Source organism: Atractosteus spatula, chromosome 27 (assembly GCF_055471065.1).
Source record: "Atractosteus spatula isolate fAtrSpa1 chromosome 27, fAtrSpa1.hap1, whole genome shotgun sequence".
Lineage (NCBI taxonomy): Eukaryota > Metazoa > Chordata > Actinopteri > Semionotiformes > Lepisosteidae > Atractosteus > Atractosteus spatula.
In genome coordinates, this window is record NC_142732.1 from 13,554,429 (window position 1) to 13,578,556 (window position 24,128).

General features: G+C 42.3%; 2 non-coding genes across 2 annotated transcripts; both read right to left on the reverse strand.

The window, feature by feature from the left end:
• Positions 1 to 527: 527 nt before the first annotated feature.
• Positions 528 to 609, reverse strand: trnaf-aaa (transfer RNA phenylalanine (anticodon AAA)). The gene has a single exon. It is a non-coding gene; the product is annotated as a tRNA-Phe (tRNA).
• A 7,147-nt stretch (positions 610 to 7,756) lies between these two features.
• trnas-gcu (transfer RNA serine (anticodon GCU)) lies at positions 7,757 to 7,838 on the reverse strand. The gene has a single exon. It is a non-coding gene; the product is annotated as a tRNA-Ser (tRNA).
• Between the last annotated feature and the right edge of the window lie 16,290 nt (positions 7,839 to 24,128).

Consider the following 24,128-nt stretch of genomic DNA (forward strand, 5'->3'; position numbering starts at 1 on the left):
GGGTTTGAATCTGAACATGTAGTAGGTAGAAGTACCTTTTACTTCCATTGACAAATGATAGAGATTCGAAGAGAGATCCTTCAAACCAGCAAGCAAACCCATGGCTATTTCGGTTTTCTATCTAGGCAACGTTGGTGTCTGCAATAGCATAAATGAAAGCGTTATGCAATTTCTGCGGCTACATTTGTTGCACTTCATGCGCAGTGAGGGTGTTTCTCACACCAAATAAAAAGTCAACAATTAGCGATCAGGCCTTCTCCTCAGTTAATACACTGAAACCCTTTGATGTTAACAGTTCTTTACAGGCGTGCTTTACAAGAACCTATCGTGTCGGTTCTTTCAGCTTTATTAGGTTTTCAAAGGCATAAGTAGAACACCGGTCGTGCGAACACAAAACGTGTCGTTATCTGAAGAATTGATTTCCATGGCAGAGGGTCCAAGCGATTTAGCGTTTTTATAGTACTAGAAAAAGGGGAAGCGGCACTTTGCCTTTGCCGCGCAGGCATACGGTGACGTACGGCAGACGCCGTAGTCGGCAGGATTCAAAACTGCGCGGGGAGTCCCCAACAGATTTTTAGTCTATCGCCTTAACCACGCGGCTACGATTACAGCAAGCTTTGCTGCCGCTGCATTCCTCCTACAATCTAACATGGAGTGCGAGGTGGCTGCGGAAACCTTTTCAAAGTCGCTCTCCGTTAAAAAAAAATCTTTGACAAAATACATGCCGGCAGACAGATACGCCTCAGAGGGTTTAAGGGCAGCTTCACGTTCGAATGATCAAGTCTCCCCGTCCGGATGTCAAAATGCAACTTTGGCAGACAGAAAAAACATCAACAAACGAGAAATGTGGACAAGGATTTTACAAGCTGCACCACACTGCACTTTGAAAAGCATTTACATTAGTGTTAGACGCAGGAATTGCCTTTGATTTACGCGCTTACGAAAGCTCTCAGCTCCTGCAGTTGAATATAATGCCGTTACGTGTCGAAGCAGTATTGTACGTCATCCTACCACTGCAGCACGGGGCATATATGGAAATGAGCACACGCTACAAATCGTCTCAATCACTACCTAGAGATGTAAGGCGCATTGAAGGGTGCACCCCCATCATTAATCGTTGCGCGTTTGTGAAAGGAAAGCTCTTGAGCAGTCTTTGAAACAGTTCGGATGAAACACTTGATTGCTTCCGTGTGCATCTGGAATTGATTTCTTATTTTCATTTCACGCCGCCCAAAGCATTTCTAAAACAGGAGATTCGCGTTTGGGAATGCGTCCTGCTGTACAAATAAAACTGGTCTACGGGTCTGAAACCTGCTCCACGGAAAACACTTTTGTTGCGCTTTTGATTGTACTGTATAACGTCTAGAGGAATCACAAACTATTTGAGAGGCCATCATTCCAGGGGGAACTGACAAAGTCTATCTCTAAACACCTAGCACAGTCTCTCGAGAGACTGTCAAAAATTGCTTTCTCCGTTTGCGTTGCAAGTAAGTGAAAGAGCAGTCTTAACTCAGAGCCACTTGGGAGCAGTGGCACGTAAATACTATTCAATTCAATGTGCTTTATTAGCATGACCGATGGGTACAATCAGTGTTGCCAAAGCAAATAAAATAATAAAATTAACATAGAACAAAACATAGAATAAAATCTACAGACATTTACAACAGAGACATGTCATAAAATATTTACATATACTGTAAACATATTGAGCATTATTGGGAGACAGGCTCACTGTTCCTCAGGCTGTGACAGGAGATCACATACTGGGCTCCCAGTTCAACTGAGTTCCCTCCTCCCTCTCCCAGTAGGATTGGGACCCGTTGTGATCTGGCAGGTGTGGGATCTCTGGGACTAGATTTCTGAATTTAGGGAAGGATGTTTCTCTAATCCCAGAGTATCTGTCACAGTGCAGTAGGAAGTGCATCTCTGCCTCTATTTCTCCCCGCTGGCAGTGGGAGCACAGCCCGTCCTCTTTGGGCAGCCAGGTCTGCCTGTGTTGCCCAGTTTCTATTGCCAGGCTGTGGTCACTGAGCCTTTACTTCCTCAGGGTTTGTTTCTTTTTGTTGTTTCTTATCTTGGTCAAATATTCAGCTTGTGTGTATTGCCTGTTTAGGGTTCTGTAGCATTGCAGTTTATGTTGTGTTTGTGTGTGTGTGTCCCAGTGTGTGAGATATTGCTGTTTGGTCTGTGATGTGGTTGAGTCTGAGTTGTGGTGCTCTAGCAGTGCTGTCCTGATGCTGGTTAGTGTCGGTGTGGCTTGTGTCAGTGAGCCTCAGGACCAGCTGGCTCAGGGGGCTCTGTTTTGGGCTCAGCTCTTGGCTCAGCAGGGCTTTGTGGTGGTATGAATTTTGGTCACTGTTTTTTAGGTGTAGCCAATACTTTAATAATCTTTTTTGTATGTTTATCAATAGTGGGTACTGGCCTAATTCGTCCCTGCCTCCGTTGTTAGGTGTTTTTCTCGGCACATGGAGGATGTTTCTACAGATCTCCATGTGCATAGTTTCTGTGGGGTGTTTGTCCCATTGAGTGTACTCCTGGACTGTGAGGGGGGCCCACACTTCACTGCCGTATAGGGCAATGGGTTGGACTACACTTTTAAATATTTGGAGCCAGATTCTTGTTGGTGGGTCGATGTTGAAGAGCCTCCTTCTTATTGCGTAGAATGCCCTGAGTGCCTTCTCCCTCAGTGCCTTCACTGCCAGGTCAAAACTCCCAGATGAGCTGATGGTGAGACCGAGATATGTGTAGCTGGATGTATGCTCCAATGTGTTGCTGTTGAGTGTGAATTTGTACCTGTTTCCCTGAGGTCTGGCTTTCTTCTGGAAAACCATAACTCTGGTCTTGTCCAGATTGACTGTCAGTGCCCAGGTCTGACAGTACTGCTCTAGCAGTGCCGGGTTCTGCTGCAGCCCCTGTTCTGTGGGCGACAGCAGGACCAGGTCATCTGCATAGAGCAGGAACATGATTTCTGTGTCGTGTAGTGTGAGACCAGGAGCTGCAGACTTTTCCAACATTCCTGTTAATTCGTTGATATAGATATTGAACAGTGTTGGGCACAGGCTGCAGGCCTGTCTCACCCCACGGCATTGGGTGAAGAATTTGGTCCTTTTGTTTCCAATTTTCACTGCACATTTGCTCTCTGAATACATTGATTTAATTATGTCGTACACATTGCCTCCTATGCCACTTTGGAGTAGTTTATAAAACAATCTTTCATGCCAAATCGAGTCAAATGCTTTTTTGAAATCGACAAAGCAGGCAAAAATTATTCCTTTGTGTTTTTGGTGGACGTGTTTCTCTATCAGTGTGTGTAGGGTGTAAATGTGATCAGATGTGCGGTGATCTGGTAAGAAGCCAATCTGACTCTTGCTCAGGACATTGTGTTCAGTAAGGAAGGCCACTATTCGTGTATTTAGGATACTGCAGAATACCTTCCCCAGGTTACTGTTCACACAGATGCCCCGGTAGTTGTTGGGATAGAGACTATCTCCACTCTTTAGATGGGCGTGATCAGTCCTTGGTTCCAGGCCTCGGGGAAACATCCGGCTGTCATGATGAGATTGAGGAGTTTGAGCAGGGCTTGTTGCAACTTTGGGCTGCTGTGTCTCAGCATCTCATTTATGACTCCATCTTGGCCACAGGCTTTGCGTGGTCTTAGTTTAGATTTTGATGCCAGTTTGTGAAATAGGTGATTTAGTTTTTGTGTGGCCAAGTTTATGCCTAATTTGTTGGTTTGATACGGAGTGTTTAGGAATGTGAATTTCTTCATCGCCCAGTACAGTTTGGTATCTGTCTAGGCTGTTTGTGTCCCATCTGTACGCCTGGTTGAGGTCGTACAGCTGGCTGGGCTGTGTCAGTGTGTCTCTGTGCTGGTGTGCTCTCTTCATGTAGAGTGTGATCTGGCTATGGTCGGAGAGAGGAGTTTGTGGCCTGATAGTGAAGGCACTGATACAGGAGGGGTCCAGGTCGGTGATGGCGTAGTCCACCACACTGCTGCCCAGAGCTGAGCTGAAGGTGAACCTGCCTAGAGAGTCCCCTCTAGTGCTGCCTTTGACGATGTACAGGCACAGCCCTTGACAGCTGGAGCAGCTCGCGCCCGGTGCTGTTGACCGTGGTGTCATGGCTGCACCTGTGTGAGGTGACTGGTGTGTGGTACATGAGTGTTTCCCTGTGTGCTAGTAAAGTCTGCCAGTGTGCCTGTTCGTGCATTGAGGTCACCACAGAGCAGCACGTTTCCCTGGCCCTGGAAATGACCGATCTCCGTGTGGAGACTGGGGAGAATTCCCTCACTGTAGTAAGGGGATTCTGAGGGTGGGATGTACACAGCACACAGAAAAACCTCATTTTCTGTACATATGGTATTTCTTTTGATTTTAAGCCAAACATGTGACTCTTCTCTCTTAACTAATTGTATGGAGTGACTGAGCTCCGCTCTGTACCACACAATGATCCCCCCAGAGTCTCTGCCCCGGGTGATTTGGTTTTTTTTGACAAAGGCCACCATGATCTCCTTGTAGCCGGGGGGACAGTGGGTAGCCAAGTCTTCCCGACACCATGTCTCCTGTAGGATCATGATGTCTGTCTCCTTTACATTCTTGATAAAGTCAGGATCACTGTTCTTCAGCCCAAATGCTGACGAGCCCAGAACCTAAATGTTCCATATACTTATCGTTAGAGATCTCATTGTTATCGTTTGAATTATCTTTGCAGTTTGTTTTTGCTTTCTGGAACTGTAACAAATTTGTGTCGGACATTTACATCATCAACAAAAACAGTATTGTCTGTCGCTGTGGGTGGTGGTAGTTTAGCTCATAAGCCGGGTGCAGATGAGGTTCAGGAGCTGCCAGATTTGTCCCAGCTCCAAACTGCTCGGGACTGCTGGTCTGGCCAGGGCTGCGGCGTAGCTGTGCAGGAGGGGCTCGGCCCAGTTCTGCTGTTGTGCTGGGTGGGGGTTTGTGGATTGGCCTGGTTCAGCTGCTGGCCTGGCTGAGGGGCGTGGGGTGCGGCGCTGGTTCTGGTCCCGTTCGGTCGTTGGTCTGGGTTGGAGGGCTGTAGGATGGGGCTGGTTCTGTTCCTTGTGGGTTGAGCTGGTCTGGGGTGGGGGTGTGGGTGTTGGGGTGTTCCTCTGGTAGTCCTGCTGTTTCTCTCTGGGGTGTTGTTTGGGTGTCTGCCCAGTGTGGTGTCTTTCAGAGTTTTTGTGAAGAGTCCGATGGTCTGTTTTTTGAGGTGTTTATGGTCATGTAGATGCTGTGATCCAAGGGTGGAGTGATGGGCCAGGTAGATGTTTGGGAGCAGGGCACAGCACTGTGAGATCTCAGCGTTGATTCTCTGGATGGTGTGGTGCTGCTCATCCTGTCTTGACAGCAGGGTGGAGATGACAATTGGGCGCGAGGGAACTCCTGTATGGCCCTCTCTGCCACTCTCCTAATGGACTGGGCCACCTGCTCCCTCCAGGTCCTCAGATCGTTGGTGCCAGTGTGGATGATGATGTGCCGTGGGGCTCCCAGGACAGACCTGGACAGCAGCTGCAGGGCCTTCTCTGTCGTCGGACACCAGAGCTTTGCTGTTTGTAGTCCCGGGAAGAGCCTGTGCTCATCGATGTGCTTCCCGTTGGAGTTAATGAGAAGGGCTACTTCCATGCATCTGCCTCTGGTGTCTGGTGTGCTGCCAGGCGGGGGGCTGCATGGGGGGTGCAGTGTGTGAGGTGCAGGTGCTGAGTGGGGCCATCTCTGGGGCTGGGTGTGTGTGTGGGTCACCCTGAGTGTTTGGCAAGGTGGATGTGCTTTTGGGCAGTGGTATTGTGAGCGGATCTGGGATGCCGGGGGTGCAGTGGGTGTGGTGTTTGCTACGGTGGGGGTACTGGGTAAGTGGGAGTTGGTGGTGGGGGTTGTAGGGATGTCAGGTTGTGTGGGGGTTGGTGTGTCTTTGCGGGTTGGGGGTGGGTGTTGTGTGTTGTGTGTTCTGGGCCTCAGGGCTGATCTGTTGCAGTCGGGGCTGCAGTGGGAAGTAGTGAGTTTCCTCAGCTGTTCTTTGAGGGTCTTGCTTGTCCTCTCCACGAGCTGCACCTCCTCTCTCAGCTCTGCTACTTCCGACTGCAGCTTACTGTTGTCCTGCAGCAACTCTTCCATCTGTGCCCTGAGCTGTTTGTTGGAGGTTTTGCATTCGTTCCTGTGTTTGTTAACCTCGTCTCTTAGCTGTTGTGCTGTCTGCCCCTCTGTGAGTCTCCCCAGCATCAGTTCCTTGGACTCAGTGAAGTCCAGCTCCAGAGCAGAGAGTTTCTCTCTCAGGAGGCGCGCTGTGCTGTGGTCATAGGGGGTTTGGTGTGGGCAGTGTGTGTCTGGGTGGTGTGATTCAGTGTTGCCTAGGGCTACACTCTTGCTGATCTGTTCTGTAGCTGTGGCTGTGTTCGTGGGCTCAGAGTCAGGTGGAGCTGAACTCTCCGGTGTGGTAGGCATCAGGCTACTGGGTCTCTCTCCTGTTTCTGGGGGAGGTTTCTCCAGGTCAGCCTGTGATTTCAGGTCCGTGAACTTTTCCTCAAATAGCTCCAGAGCAGCCTCACTGCCCTTTATCATCACTGTACCATTGAGGTAAGTGTTGACGGTCAGGACAGTGTCTTCTAGCTCGCTGTCACCCCCTATGGAGATTTGCCTGCCTTTGCTGATGCCCCTTCTCGTGGTGTTTGTATATGTCTTGCACACAGCTGTGTGCCAGGCATTTGGGTGCTCAGTAAAGAAGAGCAGGTTTTAATGTGTTTTTCTCCTGCCTGGCAGTAGTCAGCGATAAGGGTCTCTGGATTTTCCTTCATCCATGTGTCTTTGTACTGTTTCCTGGTCTTAACGGTTTTCGCGTCCTCAGGGTGTTGGAGTACTGTGCTGAGAGGGCAGGGCTGGTCCAGTGGGGCTGTCTTCTGCTCTGTATTCATCTTGCTTCTTTTAAATACAATCGGCCCAGGTGAGAAGAGCAAAAAGACAGCCTGGCTAGGGCGTTTTGAATATAATCAGCCCCACTGTTGCTTGGGAACAGGTTCTTCAACTTTGGCCTTTTGAGTTTAATGGGCTCAAGTGGTATTTGGTTTAGTTTAAACTTTAAGGTAACTTTTTCTAAAGACTTTTTTTTTACTTTTAATTAGTAAATCAGTTCAATTTTAGAGGCCTCTTCAAATAAGGAGAAGAAAGATCAGGGCTTACCAGTTGTTTTTCGTGCTTATGGCTGAGTTCTTGGCTTCTCTTGATGCTGCTTGTATTTTCCCTTTCCTTCTTGTTTCCTTTGGTGTACTTTTTATTTCTTTCTTGTCTTCTTATCCTATTTCCTTGTTTTAATTGTTCCTTTTTTCTGTTTGTTCCTCTTCATTTCTTGAAGATTTTTCTCTTTGAAGTTTTTCCTCAGGTCCTTTATCTTCAGGTGTAGCTGTGTCTTATAGTTGGTCTTCAGATTTTCAGATGTTTGCTTTGTTGTTTTTTTTTCAATGATAAATTATTTCTTTACTTCTTTGGTTTTCTTTAGTTTTTGTTAGATGTTGCCTTATTCCTAGACTATTTGTTCAGTTACAGAAAACAATAAAATCTCAAAGAAATTAGGAGCTCATCTTCTGAGCTGCCTCTCTCTCTCTCAGTAAATACTGTTACTGTCACTGCTCGATACCGATGTTAGCCTACTATACCATCTTCAGCCACAGCTAGAAAATGTACTGCTCTAGTACCGGAGCAAAAGAAAGCAAGGCCAACTTTGAATGGGCACATGTGTCAGATGCTGAATGTGACAAGGATGGGATTCAAACCCATGCATGCAAAGCACAATGGATTAGCAGTCCATTGCCTTAACCACTTGGCCACCTCGTCAAGGGAACTGGGCTGTCCGTACATGTGTTGGCGTGCTCCAGATGATCTTTTTTTTTCCCTTGTACTTGAAGGGTCATTTTTCTGTTCCACATGCGATTTCAACATTTTCTTTGGGAGATGTCAAGCCATCAAGCCACTGCTGTGCTTCAGTGGCCGGTGTGGAGTTCAGTGGCCCTGTTGTACACGGAAAGCACATTGAGCTCCTTGGACATGAAAAGTTCCAGATAAAAGCCATTTGTCATCCTTTCTCTTGGTGTCGATGTTGCTTTTGTATGTAAAGGTGGCAACTTGCTCAGCGAGCAGGCGGAGCGCGCACCGAATGCAGATGTCTCAGAGCGGTGTGTCCAAGTGGTTGTAAAAGGAGCAATACATCAGGAACGAACCGGTCTTCTTCCTGTCTAAAGAGTGTGACCTGCTTGGACCCGCAGTCGCTTTTCTCATGTGCACAAACTCTCACTAGTAAGCCAGAACTAACTAGCCGGTCTTCAGAGAGCCTACTACCAGAGCGTCGTAGCAGGAATCTCTCCCACTTCCCTCATGCTAAACCAGCACTGCCTGACACTAGGCCAGAGAATGGTGATTGGACACAGCAACAAGCCTGCCACTGTTTCTTTGTGTCCGCGGGAGATCTGAATCCACACAGATTGGATGAGTATTCAACATTCTGAGTTACAGCTCGAGAATTCAATTGTTACCTCAACCCCAGTTGATATCAGTTTAATTCCTATGAGTGATGTACTTGCTTTTGAGTATCTAGTGTAGAAGCTGAAATCAAAGCTCATTAACGAAATGGTATAAATGAATGGTATACTGAATGTATGTCCTTCTTGGTTTGTAACTCTTCGTGATCAATATATACCTTTTGTATTCTGCTAACCCTCACTATAAGATCTGTTATGTTTATATACACATTTTATGCCTTAATAAATGTATTGTCGTGTAATAGTATCCTTGTGTGTGTGTGTTATACCGCAAGGTTGGTTTTCTAATAGCCATCAAAGAATCATTTTGTGACTTACTGCTACAATTAATAATTGTCCCTGTAAATGCACAAAACCCCTACATTTATTGGTGCCTCATGAGAGGATGCCTACAAACTCAAACTCAGTGACTGACTACAGAAAGTGATAAATAGCACTAAAATATCTGCCAACGTGCACTAGAACAGTCCAGAATGCTGGTTCTGCCGTCGATCCTCTCCTAGGTCCCTGCTCCGGACGTCCCTTCCCCCACCTCTCTGGGCAGACCAGACACCCGCAGTGCAGCTCTTCACCACTACCGTATTTTTTTATTTATTTTACCTTATACGGCATCCAAAGTTTCATCTAAATGCTCAGAATACCCCATTTCTGGTACCAAAATTTGTAGCCCGGCAAAGAACACACCGTACTACAATGAATTTAAATGGGGATTTTTTAATTCTGGATCTGCATGAAATCATAAAAATGAGTGGTTGTATTATTTTCTGTTACAGAACTTAGATTGGATGCAGTATAACCTTTAACTCAAAAGCTTCACATAGATATACCTGGAGATATACACACACCAGGATGCACAAAGAGCTACTATAGCTCTTTGTTATTATACTTATATTATAGTTATATTATAATACTATAAATGAGTTTCATGGCCAGATGGACTGTTTCCTCCAGCGGTATAGTATTGCAGTGAGACAGCACGATGCCTGCAAGACTATGTCACGCTAAACGCCACAGATTGTGATTGTCCATTCGTGTCAGTCGTCCTGCAGCTACAGGAAGAGAGACACAAACATGCTGCAATGCTTTCAGGACATTAGGATTTGTTTGTGCAACATCCGAGAAGAGTACTTGTGGCTTCAATGTGAACTGTACGTGCCTGCCCCCTTTCATCTGTAGTGCATGAATTCCTCCCGGCATGCACCGGGGTAAAGTTCGATAACGATTTTGGCATGCCAGTAACGTTTTCACGAAACCTCCTAGGGTTACGAGAACACTTGCTTTGTGTATAAAGTACATTGTGACTGTTTTCACAGCCTTCACTTTGTCGTTTTTATGACATTTTTTTGACAACTCAGTAATATTCTCTTGTCCATATCAACACAATGGAAACACAGAACGCCTTCAAACCAAATGCATTTTAAAGAAGACCCCCTTATTTCAGTATATTACCTGTAGTGCTATATTCAAAAAATCATTAAAAAATAAAGAAAAGTTTCACAACCCAAAACAAAGCTGGGAAAGGTCAGAGGACCGGCCTAGTATGTGAAACACGTAGCTGCAGCATTGTGGGTGTTGTGCTTAAAAAGAAATTGAGTCATGAAGAAGACCCCACTATCCCAGTGTATTGCATGTCTCATGGTGCCAATATAAAACAAAAAGGTTTCACAAGCCAAAGCAAGGCTTGGAAAGGTCAGAGGACCTGCTTAGTGTGTAAAACACTTACTTGCAGCATTGTGGGTGCTGTGGTTTGAATGCTATTGTCTTCTGAACAGCATTCCCCTATCCCAGTGCATAGTGCCACATTAAATAAAAGCACGAGAAAAAGAGATTCAGAACGCAAAGCTGTGTCAGCCTTCTGTGTAAAAAATCAGTTGGTACATCATGGGAGCTGTTTTTAATATGCTGCTGAGTAAAGAATATTGTTAATTTTCCTGCTGTCAGCAGTATTGTGTATATAGTTGACCCTTACCTGAATGAAAACAGGACACAAAGAAAGGGTTTCAGAAATCAAACAAAGCTTTGGTCCCATGTTTACAGTCTGGGGAATTGGAGACTGCACTGTTCTGCTTCCTATGATGATATACAGGTTTTTCGCACAAAACCGTATTGAGCAGTCTTTCTCACATTGTGAACGTGTGTATAGAGTGGTCCACCAGGTTCCAGTTAGTGCGTAATTATGCATCATTGAAAAAACGGAGGTTTAAAAAAAGATAATTAGCTCACTGATAGTTTGATGTAGAGAGTGTGAAAATTTTCACAAGTCATGGTCTTTAAAATGCATTTGGTTTGAAGGCGTTCTGTGTTTCCATTGCGAAGATATGGAGAAAAGAATATTCGTGCGTGGTCAAAAAAATGGCTTAAAAATGACATACAGATGCAGCCATTCAAAGTGCGCGGCACAGACATGTACCGTGGGTAATTGGCTACGTCCTTGCAAATCGTGACGCGCGATGACGTGCAATACTGTGGTACATGATTGGTAGACTGACAGGGGCACTCGTGGTGCATTGGTCGGTCGTAGAAAGATTTAAATGTCTTTACTGTGCCCGTTTTAGTATTGAATATTTATATGGAATTTTACCACTGAAGGGAAATCTTAGTAGCTGAGCATAAAAAGAATAGGAGCATACTGTAATGCATGTGAAGGCCATAAACGATATTAATTTTGGAACATAAACATACAGTATTACAGTATATGGCTGGTCTCGGTACTTTAAAGAAAAAATACACACCAGTATTCCATTTCTCCCGAAACATTTTAAGCATCAAAGTCTTTAACTAACATGTGAAATAGCGTGTATAAAAAGTGGTAGTTTTAAGCTTTTCTGCTAATATAATATGGAATCGCATATCTAAAGAAATTAATAACGATATAATTATATTCATATACTGCAACACAGTAGTACACGCTGTACAATGTCTGTTGATTCTGTATGTGGGGCTGTTTCGCCTCTTCTCATGCGACCTTGTGGGTGGTACTGTGGTCTATGTTCCTGACCTCTGAACCGGAGGTTGTATGTTCAAATCCAGCTGATGCCACAACTTTTCTTTTAACAAACATTTCTTTAAAAAAAATAAAATAGCAATACTATGGACAATTAATTGACTTTTTATATTTCTACATATCACAACATGTTCGAATGTAAGTCATTTTTAATAACAATGAATAGTCACCTTGTTTCCTTCTGACAGCTGTCCCTGCTTCTGCTTCCTGCTTCTATCGTGCGTGTGTGTGTGGGGGGATCCCTTTAGATCTCCCTTCAGATTTAAAAGGTTATTAATCATATCTTCGGTGTCGCATCTTCCCAGTGTAGCTGATCTTTTGCTGCCTGGGTAAACTATCACAAAGCTTTAGAGAACTTAACATTTCTATTATGAACAAATTGTAAATACGACATTTACATTGGCATTATTAATTTGTCACTTGAGTGTATGGTGGATTGTCAGCTGTCACTGAGAGCAGAACCCCCCTCTTAGGCTGCTCAAACGATCTTTTAAATTTTTATAGAGAAATGGAGGCTGTACAGTATGCGTTACAATATAAACATTTTTATAGATTTAAATCGCTTTTGATTTAAATTGCAAACGCATGTTTAATTATATGTATTTTTAATTCACAATCGGACAATTGCAACGTAAATTGTTATCTTTGTCTTCTAAGTATCTTAATAAACTTTCAGCATAGCTTTCTCCCCGTTTAGATTTATTTTTCTTGGGATTTTTGGATCAAATGTGGAAAGATTAGATTGTAATCGTTTTTATTTTTTAAATACATTTTAGAAAAGTGTAATCTATACTAAAAAGCTGTATTTATTGAATACCACTCAATACTTATATTAATGGAGTTTAGTTGATACTGTTTAAACTTTTATTTTAAATTGTATTACAGCATTGTACACATGCTTAAAAGAGAAGAGAGAAAACACAAGCCTTCTTCAGGTGTGAGGGTTTCTGCTGAATGGGTTCAATTATGATTTGGGCTTGATTAAGGTCACTGCCTTTCATCTAAAATCCTGCTTGAATCCTTCTAAACTAAAAATTAGACACAAGAAGAGAAGAGGCTCTGGTGAAATTTCTCTTTTTTTAATTTCTCTTTCTTTCTTGGAAAAACATCTTACCCGCTGCAATCCGGGCACAGAAGGATTAAAAGAAGCCAGACAGGCAGGGGGGAGGGTGAGTTCTAAACAAAGAGGTATCCAGGTAACAGTGAAACGGGCAGACAGTCTGGGGAGTGCTTTGTGTATATTCTAATGGCAGTGGGGGCAGGGTGTGTGGGAACAGGCTTCCCAGTTTAGCCAATCTTGTTACAGCATGTTACAGTTTACTATTATTAACCATATTAATTTTAAGTGCTTAATGCCATTTTTTGACCACACACGAATATTCTTATGTCCATATCTTCGCAAGGGAATCAGTGCGAATTGTAATACTAATTAAATGACCGCGGGCACTTTCCACCCCCTCTGACACCAGGAACTCCTATTCTTAGCTCAGCAGCTCATTATAATACAAACCATTTTTTTTTTTTACACAGTGACACACCGTCGCGTTGTGAATCTGTTTTTCCGTGTTTACAAAGAAAGTGGAATACAGTGATACTACCTGCTATATAGATACATATGTTTAGATATTTAGACCCGGCATGGCACCGAGAGAGGGAGGAGGCGCGGAGCTCAGCAGTACAGAACAAACGTTCCGCTGCCTGGAGCACTTAATGGCACCAATCGCGTCTGCATTTATAACTTAGTTTTTTAAATTAATCAAGCAATATGAAGCATCTCTTTTTACTTTTAAGTCCCTTAATTATCATTAAGCACAGCTTTCTCACCACTTAGACTACTTTTTGATACCATCCTTAGACAAAGCAGAAACTTGTACTTTTTAATGACATTACAAGTGGAAAGATTACAGATTTTAAACGTCTTTAATTTTGTTACGTTATACATTTTAGAAATGTTTAATCTATACAAACACCACAAAACTATTTACGATTGTATTTCTGAATGTTATGTTCCCTCAGTTCACTGTTTTAAATACATCAAATTAAGAAAGTAAGGTGTTAGCATAAACTATTAGTAATAAATATTATTAAATTTAGCACTGTAATAAGTTGTTGCACTTTCCCCCGCATCTTGTAAAAATATATTTTCATTGTTCAAATATACATTAAATCTGACTATCATATAATACGTTAAATACAAAACTTAAGAAAAAACAGGGTAAAAAATAATTCAAAATATTTTGCTAACAATGTTAACTGTTTACAAATAATAAAATGTATTAACTAAGGAGTAGGATGACACAGTTGTTAGTATGCTTTTTGTTTTGTTTCTTTTTCATAAATACAACAGTAGTACCTGATGTCCCAGTGGCTTTCAAAATTAAATTATGCATGCAAACCTGTGAACTAGAAAGATAACTAAAATATCCATCCATTTCTAATGGTGGCAAAGTGGTTAGCATTGCTATCTTGCAGCACTGGGATCCTAGGTTCAATTCCTGCTGTCCTGTGTGCGGGGTTTGCATGTTCTCTCTGAGTACATGGTTTTTCTCCATATGTGTGATATAACTCCCTCTCGCACTCCAAAACATACTGGTAAGTTAATGGGTTTATGGGAAAACTGGCCCTGGTGTGTATGTATTTGTGTCTGTCTGTCCTGTGATGGACTGGCGCTATGTCCAGGGTGTATTCTGCCTTGTGTCCGTTGCTTACTGGGATAGGCTCCAAATCCTCTGTACTGGATAAAGAGATTAGAAAATGGATGGAAGTAAAGGCACTGTGTGGATGGAACTATACACAGTGTTAGAAACCCACTATGAAATGGCAGCATCTCACTGAGAATAAAATATTTTATAGTGCTGGCTTAAGGAAACAGCCTTTCCACCTCTCTTGCACATCAGTATCCATACCTAGTTATTGAAACAAATTGCCTCTAATTATAAACATCTTAATATGCTGGCTCTGTGGATCAGCATCAGCTACAGTATGTTTGCCCATTCCTTCAATTCATGTGCATCCAACACAGAGTTCAATGCTAGCAACTACACAAAATCTAAAATACAATCCTCATTTCAGTATCTATGTAAACATAGAGTCTGTTAACTTCATCATCTTCATCAAAAGTATGCCTAACCTCATTAGGAAGTGTTCTTGTATCAGTGTATTCCTCAACTTTCCCAAAATTATCTTTTTCTTACCAACATCTCTAGTGTTTTATCCTGCAATAACTCAGCCAACACTTAAATCCCCAAAAGCTGCTTGTGTTAATTTCTTTAAATCACAAATATCATATGTAAATACTGGCCATGTAATACTCTGCATTGTGGAATAATAGTTTATTTTAAAGGGAACTAGAAAACTAGGAACTAGAGAAATCAAGAAAGGCTTTTTTTTCTAGAATTAATAAATGCACATCCTGTTCACTGGGGAAATTAAATCCACACATTTTACAGAGTTATAATTTTGAAATATTGTAAACATTTTAGTGTATTTTTTATAATGATTGTTTTTAAAGAGCTCTAAAGCATACAAAACACAGACAACACCCATCATAACCCTTTACCTATTGGCCTTCACTTTAGAGCATATTTGTTATTCATGCTTTTTAGACTTATTTAAAGGTATTTTGTACAAAAAATGTTTAAATTTTTTATTCTTTTATTATTTTTGCACTTTACTGTGTCCATTAACATGGTGGAAGTCCGGTATTTCTGATTTTACACATTCCCCTGTAGCAGATTTTGTCTGTTAAATACAAAATCTGTTAAATCCGAAATCAGTTAAAGCAAAGTTTGTAAAACAGGAGGGCTTATTGTATGTACTGTATGTATATTTGTGTATGTAACTACATATACTTAAGGAAATATGTGTGGTTGTTTTTAAAACAACATGGAAAGGATAAAACTGTTAAACAAATCTATGTTTTAAAAACTGCCTTTTCACACTTAATTGAAAATTAAATTAATTTAAGGGTCTAAATATCTAAAAATATGTATCTATATAGCAGATAGTATCACTGTATTCCACTTTCTTTGTAAACACAGAAAAACAGATTCACAATGCGACGGTGTGTCACTGTGTAAAAAAAAATGGTTTGAACACCCTATATTGTAATGAGCTACTGAGCTAAGAATAGGAATGTTCCTGCTGTCAGAGGGGGTGGAAAGTGCCCACGGTCATTTAATTAGTATTACAATTCACACTGATTCCCTTGCGAAGATATGGACATAAGCACCTGAAGAAGGCTTGCGTTTTCTCTCTTCTCTTTCAAGCATGTGTACAATGCTGTAATACAATTTAAAATAATTAAAAGTTTAAACAGTACCAACTAAACTCCATAAATATAAGTATCGAATGGTATAAATAAATACAGCTTTTTAGTATAGATTACACTTTTCTAAACTGTATTTAAAAAATAAAAACGATTACAATCTAAGCTTTCCACATTTGATCCCAAAATCCCAAGAAAAATAAATCTAAACGGGGAGAAAGCTATGCTGAAAGTTTATTAAGATACTTAGAAGACAAAGATAACAATTTACGTTGCATTTGTCTGATTATGAATAAAAAAATACATTTAATTAAACACGCGTTTGCGATTTAAATCAAAATGGGGGTAACGGGGACTCTCTTTTATTATCAACACTAGTTCATTTGTGTCTCTTCTCAGATACTGTAGTTCGGCATTCAGGTAGATTGCCAGGCAAAATAAAAACAGGTTTCGATAGTTAATAACCACTTTTTATGCACGAAACATGGGTGATTTTTCTTCCTCCTGATCAGTTTAGAAATCGGTGTACGCTGTAAGGCTTTTACTTCTTAATTAAACTTTTAAGATACGCGTTTCGAATAAATGCAACATATTTTGTCTTCCTGGTGTGTAGAACAGATCAGCAGGTCTTTTTTCCCCAATCAGAGGGTAGTCAGATGGTTTCAGCCAATCACCATTCTGAAGCAGTACCGTAATCTCTGGTATAGGGACACCCCAAAATTCTGTTGCATTTTCATTTTAGGAAATAATGAAACGGTCGGTTAAAAGCAAGGGAGATTGTCCGTTATAGTGGACATAAGAACAAGAGTTTGCTGCGGCGTTATTGGAAACCCAATTTTAACACAAATCGCCGGCATTATATCCTAGAAGACACAGACCAGTGCCAGTGGGAGCATAAAAGAAAATGCAGACGAACTAGGGATTGGAAAGTTTCCAAGTGCTTGTACAATCGATGGAAATGTTCAAATAAAAGTGCAAAAGAAATAAAAAATCATTTATTCCTTTATCATATTGGGTAGCTAATGTCCTCTCTTTGCTAGTTACCTGTGGCTGTGTTTCTGTGTTTCGTAGCAACGAGTGACTATAATCTCAGGCGGAGGAACGTAAACAGCTTAATTTTCGTGTTAAATAATTTTTTTAAATTAAAATTCATTCTATACAGTGTAGTGTGCTCTCTGAAGGCACCAGTTCTGTAGGGTTTGGGCATTTACGGGGACAATTATTAATTGTAGCCGTAAATCACAAAATTGATTCTTTTAATGGCTTTAGAATCCAACCTTGCGATATAACTCAAACAACACACACACACAGGTACTAATACACGAGGATAAATTTATTAATACATAGAATATGCATGTAAACCTAACAGATCTTATCGAGAGGGTTATCAGAATACAAAAGGTATATATTCATTTAGTTACGAAGAGTTACATATATCAAGAGGACATACGTTCAGTATATCATTCATTTAGACCGTTTCGTAAATGAACTTGGTTATAACTTCTACATTAGATACTCAAAACAAGTACATAACTCTTAGGAATTAAATTGATATCAGCTGGTTGGGATAACAATTGAATTCTTGAGCAGTAATGCAGTGAAGTTGAATACTCATCCAATCTCTGGGGATTCAGATCTCCTGTGAGCTCTCTGGCTCCGTGCCAGGCTGTGCTGTGCGGCTTGCGACGGTGCCCTGCTGATGCTCTGCACTGCTCTCTGAAGACCAGCTAGTTAGTTTTGGCTGAAACTAGCAAAGTTGTGCTCAGGAGAAAAGATGACTGTGGGTCCCAGCAGGTCAGGAAGAGGACCGGTTCGTTCCTGATGAAGCGCTAGTTCTGAATAGTGATTCAGCTGTCCACAGTTCTGACCTGTTCACAAGGCTTGCTGCTGATGCTAACCTCGGGTGGATCCTCTGGTTACTCTCTGGCAACCTCCGCTCTAGACTCTTAGAACAAAGCAAAGTTCTGGCACTCGGACACACTGGCCGTTCCGTTGTTGTCCGGGCTGAGTCTCAGGATGGTCAGGAGGCGTGCTGCGAGAATGTCCTGCCTTCTGCTCCTGGGCCGTCCTGCCCTGGAATTCTCCTTTGAATTCCCTTTAGAATAGTCCGAAAAAGTTCACAGAATTCACTTGGAGCTCTGTGTTGCCTGTTTTTACCTGGAGGAACTTCAGCTCATTCATTGGCTGAAAGTTCCATGGGCATCAGAGTCCCACGTGGGTTACTCGGCCCTACTAGTCCCTGATTGGTTGATCAAGGTGAGATATGAGTCATTTACTCCTGACACCTAGGAATGCAGTCCAGATGTCCATCTGGCACTCCCTAGACAGATAGGCGCCAATGGATGACCATTGATCATGATAGCCAGGCTTAGCTACAGATGCAGCCATTCAAAATGCGCGGGCGATACCGCATTATTTTGCGGTACGCTGTACACAGTCTACCGCAAGCTACCGGTAAATACCGCGAGTTACCGTAAATTCTCCTATAATACGACAAGCAAAATAATAGTATCCGGAATTTCCGCAAGGTGGAGCTAATAAAGCTCAACCTCTCATGTTTGAGCTGTGGCCATCAAAGTCTTTAACGAAGATATTACTAATAGTATTAATAATGAATGACCTTGGACAAGCTGTAAGTGTAAACTCAAAGTATTGCCCTGGTCAACATTCTTTTTTTCATTGACCGTCTTTGTAAAAGTAACACCACAGCATTTCGCAATCACGCATTTGTTTCCAATCATGCAAAGTACAGTGATTCACCATGCCTTTCACATGCTCATAAAAGAGATTGATTTAGGAACATAAACATATTACCGTATGCAAACTGTACTGTATACAGTATGTATATGTATATTTAATGTCTTAACTGTGCCCGTTTAAGTATTGAATATTCATATCTAATTTTACCACTGAAGGGAAATCTTAGTAGCTGAGCATAAAAAGAATAGGAGCATACTGCAACGCGTGTGAAGGCCATAAACGATATTAATTTTGGAACATAAACATACAGTATATGGCTGGTCTCGGTACTTTAAAGAAAACATACACGAAACATGGTTTCATTATGACCAGAATCGGTCTTGAGATATTTTTAACTTGATTTACAGTATTTGAGAGGTATGTCTTAACACCGATACTACAGTGCTTAAGTACTGCTCACGTATATGTTTCTAGGTTTATATTATGCATTTCATACGGTCAAATTACTTTTGAGCAACTGATAAGAAGCGCGAAACGGTATGCGTTTTAGTTTCGTTTCGTGCTGGGACCCGTGGATTGATTAGAGATATCAAGTACATACAAGTCATTTTTTAAATGTTGTAGTTCGTCTTGAAAAAATGTTACGAGTACATCATCTATCAACAATTACACAGGTTCTGTTTCCATATTGCGGATTTTGGTTACGTAATATTATTTTCTAGATTTCACGTTGTGAATATATGATTTGGGCAAACAGAGCCGCAAAGAAGTACATTATGGGTTGTTGGTTTTTTTTTTGCAGTTTTATCTAGAACAAGCGATGCTTAAACCTTTGTCTGATTCTTGTGAAACTATCCACACGACAGTTACAGTACCTAGGAGTTGACTTCAGTGATGTCACTGATGGGATGTTTCTAAAAATCCATCCTCTGTAAAACGTCTTCTCTAGTTGTCCTGCATATGTATTCGCTAATGAAGCTGTGTGTTCTGAGCCTGGATCTCTACATTTCTGTATGAACCAGCTTAGAGGGCTAAAGACAGCTTGTGTTTAAATTGAGTGTAAGGCAATTTATGCTTCTAAAGTCATGGTCAGCATTTATTATTGTACTGTGCTGTAAACTTGTTCTGTGCCAAGTCACATTATTTTATAGCGTTTTTATAGCGTTATCAAATCTGGTGGCGCTGTGTTAGTTTCCTGACTCCCATGTCACATGGTCTGTGATTGAAACCTGTAATACCGGTTTAATTCGTCACAGCCAGCACTCCGGTTGTAAAGTAGAAGCAGGCGAGATTTCCAGCGAAAAACACCTCCCCCTTCTTCAGGTGTGAGGGTCTTCTGCTCAGAATGAAACGCTAAAATGTAATGTAGGCTCTGAATGGGTTCAATTATGATTTGGGCTTGATTAAGGCCGCTGCCTTTCATCTAAAACCCTACTTGAATCCTTGTAAACTAAAAATCAGTGTTAGTGAGTTCTAAATAAAGAGGTATCCAGGTAACAGTGAAACGGGCGGACAGTCTGGGGAGATCGCCCGTTTTCCATGTAAATAGTTCCCTGGTTCCGCACCCCTTGGTGTTTCTCTCGCTCTCTCTCGGGTCACCTGATCATTAGCTCGAAAGATTTGAGTGCTTTGTGTATATTCTAATGGTAGTGGGGGCAGGGTGTGTGGGAACAGGTTTGGTTGAAATTGCATTGGAGATCTATGTTCTTCACACCTGAAACATTTTCTCTGAAAGCATTTTCTTCGCAGTTTAACCGATCTTGTTACAGCATGTTACAGTTTACTATTATTAACCATATTAATTTTAAGTGCTTAATGTAAAATCTTGTAAAAATATATTTTCATTGTTCAAATATACATTAAGTCTGACTATCATATAATAAGTTAAATACAAAACTAAAGAAAAAATAGGGTTAAATATAATTCAAAATATTTTGCTAACAATGTTAACTGTTTATGAATAATAAAATGTATTAACTAAGGAGTAGGATGGCACAGTTGTTAGTATGTTTTTTGTTTTGTTTCTTTTTCATAAATACAACAGTAGTACCTGATGTCTCAGTGGCTTTCAAAATTAAATTATGCATGCAAACCTGTGAACTAGAAAGATAACTAAGATATCCATCCATTATATTCCATAATATCCATGAAATATATGGCGCTAAAATATGTGTGACGCAGTGGTGGCCTGACACGGTGAGGTGCCCTGGCAGCTGTATGATGCAGTGGTGGCCTGGCACGGTGAGGTGCGCTTGCAGCTATGTGACGCAGTGGTGGCCTGGCACGGTGAGGTGCGCTGGCAGCTGTGTGATGCAGTGGGGGTCGGGTATGTAGAGGTGCACTGGCAGCTGTGTGTTGTGACGCAGTGGTGGCCTGGCACGGTGAGGTGCGCTGGCAGCTGTGTGATGCAGTGGTGGCCTGGCACGGTGAGGTGCGCTGGCAGGTGGGTGATGCAGTGGTGGCCTGGCACCGTGAGGTGCGCTGGCAGCTGTGTGGTGTGACGCAGTGGTGGCCTGGCACGGTGAAGTGCGCTGGCAGCTGTGTGGTGTGACGCAGTGGTGGCCTGGCACGGTGAAGTGCGCTGGCAGCTGTGTGGTGTGACGCAGTGGTGGCCTGGCACGGTGAGGTGCGCTGGCAGCTGTGTGATGCAGTGGTGGCCTGGCACGGTGAGGTGCGCTGGCAGCTGGGTGATGCAGTGGTGGCCTGGCACGGTGAGGTGCGCTGGCAGCTGTGTGGTGTGACGCAGTGGTGGAAATGTTCACCATGTTTCACCATGCTGAAAATATTTGTACCAGACCTTTTTGAGGCCTGTTTAATTGTGTCTGAAGTCTGATGTTGTAAATTTTATTGTTAAAAAGATCCATGAAAATGTCACTACTAAAGTTAGCTGGTACTGTTGGTATTGTAAGTGGCAAGTAGAGCTCATATTTTAGATTTTGTGTAGTTGCTAGCGTTGAACTGTGTGTTGGATGCACATGAATATATTCATTATATGCCAGCGCACCTCACCGTGCCAGGCCACCACTGCGTCACACCACACAGCTGCCAGCGCACCTCACCGTACCAGGCCACCACTGCGTCACACCACACAGCTGCCAGCGCACTTCACCGTGCCAGGCCACCACTGCGTCACACCACACAGCTGCCAGCGCACCTCACCGTACCAGGCCACCACTGCGTCACACCACACAGCTGCCAGCGCACTTCACCGTGCCAGGCCACAACTGCACCACACCACACAGCTGTCAGCGCACCTCACCATGCCAGGCCACCACTGCATCACACAGCTGCCAGCGCACCTCACCGTGCCAGGCCACCACTGCGTCACAACACACAGCTGCCAGTGCACCTCTACATACCCGACCACCACTGCATCACCCACCTGCCAGCGCACCTCACCGTGCCCGGCCACCACTGCATCACACAGCTGCCAGCGCACTTCACCGTGCCCGGCCACCACTGCATCACACAGCTGCCAGCGCACTTCACCGTGCCAGGCCACAACTGCGCCACACCACACAGCTGTCAGCGGACCTCACCATGCCAGGCCACCACTGCATCACACAGCTGCCAGCGCACCTCACCGTGCCAGGCCACCACTGCGTCACAACACACAGCTGCCAGTGCACCTCTACATACCCGACCACCACTGCATCACACAGCTGCCAGCGCACCTCACCGTGCCAGGCCACCACTGCATCATATAGCTGCAAGCGCACCTCACCGTGCCAGGCCACCACTGCATCATACAGCTGCCAGGGCACCTCACCGTGTCAGGCCACCACTGCGTAACACCACATAGCTGCCAGCGCACCTCACCATGCCAGGCCATCACTGAGTCAGAGATTAAATAAAACCTCACTCGCACCAAACAAATTTATATTTCTAAATATCACAACATGATCGAATTTAAGTCATTTTAATAACAATGAATAGTCACCTAGGCGTTACAATATAAACATTTATATTGATTTAAATAACGTTTTGATTTAAATCGCAAATGCGGGTTTAAATATATGTGTTTTTTGATTCACAATCAGACAAATGCAACATAAATTGATATCTTTGTCTTCTAAGTATCTTAATAAACTTTCAGCATAGCTTTCTCCCCGTTTAGATTTATTTTGGGATCAAACGTGGAAAGATTAGATTGTAATCGTTTTTATTTTTTAAATACATTTTAGAAAAGTGTAATCTATACTAAAAAGCTGTACACCACCTGCTATAAAGATACATATTGTAATACTTTCGGGTTCGGATAGGACAGACACAAGAACTCAGACTTGCGGAGTTAAAGCAAGTTAAAGCCTTGATTTTATATATCACCTTTAAAAGTGGCATCTCAAAGCAAAGTAAATACCCAACACTGATTGTACCCATCTGTCATGCTAATAAAGCAGCTTGAATTGAATTGAGAGGGGGGGGGGGTATATTTGCTTTGTGTATAAAGTACATTGTGAATGTTTTCACAGCCTTCACTTTGTCGTTTTTATGCCATTTTTTGACCACGCACGAATATTCCTATGTCCGTATCTTCGCAAGGGAATCAGTGCGAATTTTAATACTAATTAAATGACCGCGGGCACTTTCCACCCCCTCTACATTCTCAGAGTAGAACAGACTAACCTTCTAATGAAAGACGGTCCACCCCCCACGGACAGGAAAAGTGCCCACAGGCACTTAAACTTAATATGGTCAGTAACAGTAAACAGTAACATGGTCAGAAGGAGCACGTACAAACGTTTCCGAAATAACCACATGTAAGACTCTGATGCTTAAAATGTTTAGGGAGAAAGTGGAATACTGGTGTGTATTTTTTCTTTAAACTACCAATACCAGCCATATACAGTCTGTAACGTAGGGATTTCTATATGTCTTTATTTAGTGGTTACATTAGTGACAAAGGCTAAACTTTTAGCTTCAGTAACGTGTACATATCTCCCCTTTTTATAAAACGACATGGTTAAAAACTGTTCCAGAGCCACTGTTGTTTCATCAGTGAAAAGTACATCATGAAATGCCTCTCCCTGTTCAATCCACTGGAAAAAAGAAAAGGAGCATAAAGCTTCTGATGGTCATAAACGATATTCATTTAGGAGCAGCATCAGAGGTATGTTTTTAACTGCACTGCATTGGAGAGAATACCATAGTGTGTGTTTTTTTTTTTACTCCCTGGTGGAAACTGGCTTCCAGAAGAATCAGTATGGCTCAGAGATTAAATAAAACTTCACTCGCACCAAACAAATGTATATTTCTAAATATCACAACATGATCGAATTTAAGTCATTTTAATAACAATGAATAGTCACCTATGCGTTACAATATAAACATTTATATTGATTTAAATCGCGTTTAAATCACCTTTATTTAAAACCCATAAATAAAGCTGATACTGTTTAGACTTTTAATTATTTAAAACTGTATTAAAGCAGCACGATACACAATGCAACGTAAATTGCTATCTTTGTCTTCTGTGTAATAATGTTCACCTCTCTGTCCAGCAAATTTACAATAGTAATAATAATGAACTTTATTGTATATGGCGCCTTTAAAGGTGGCTCCTCAAAGCGCTTTACAGGTTAAAAGCCTGTTAGGCTGGGAAAACGATTTTTTTTTAA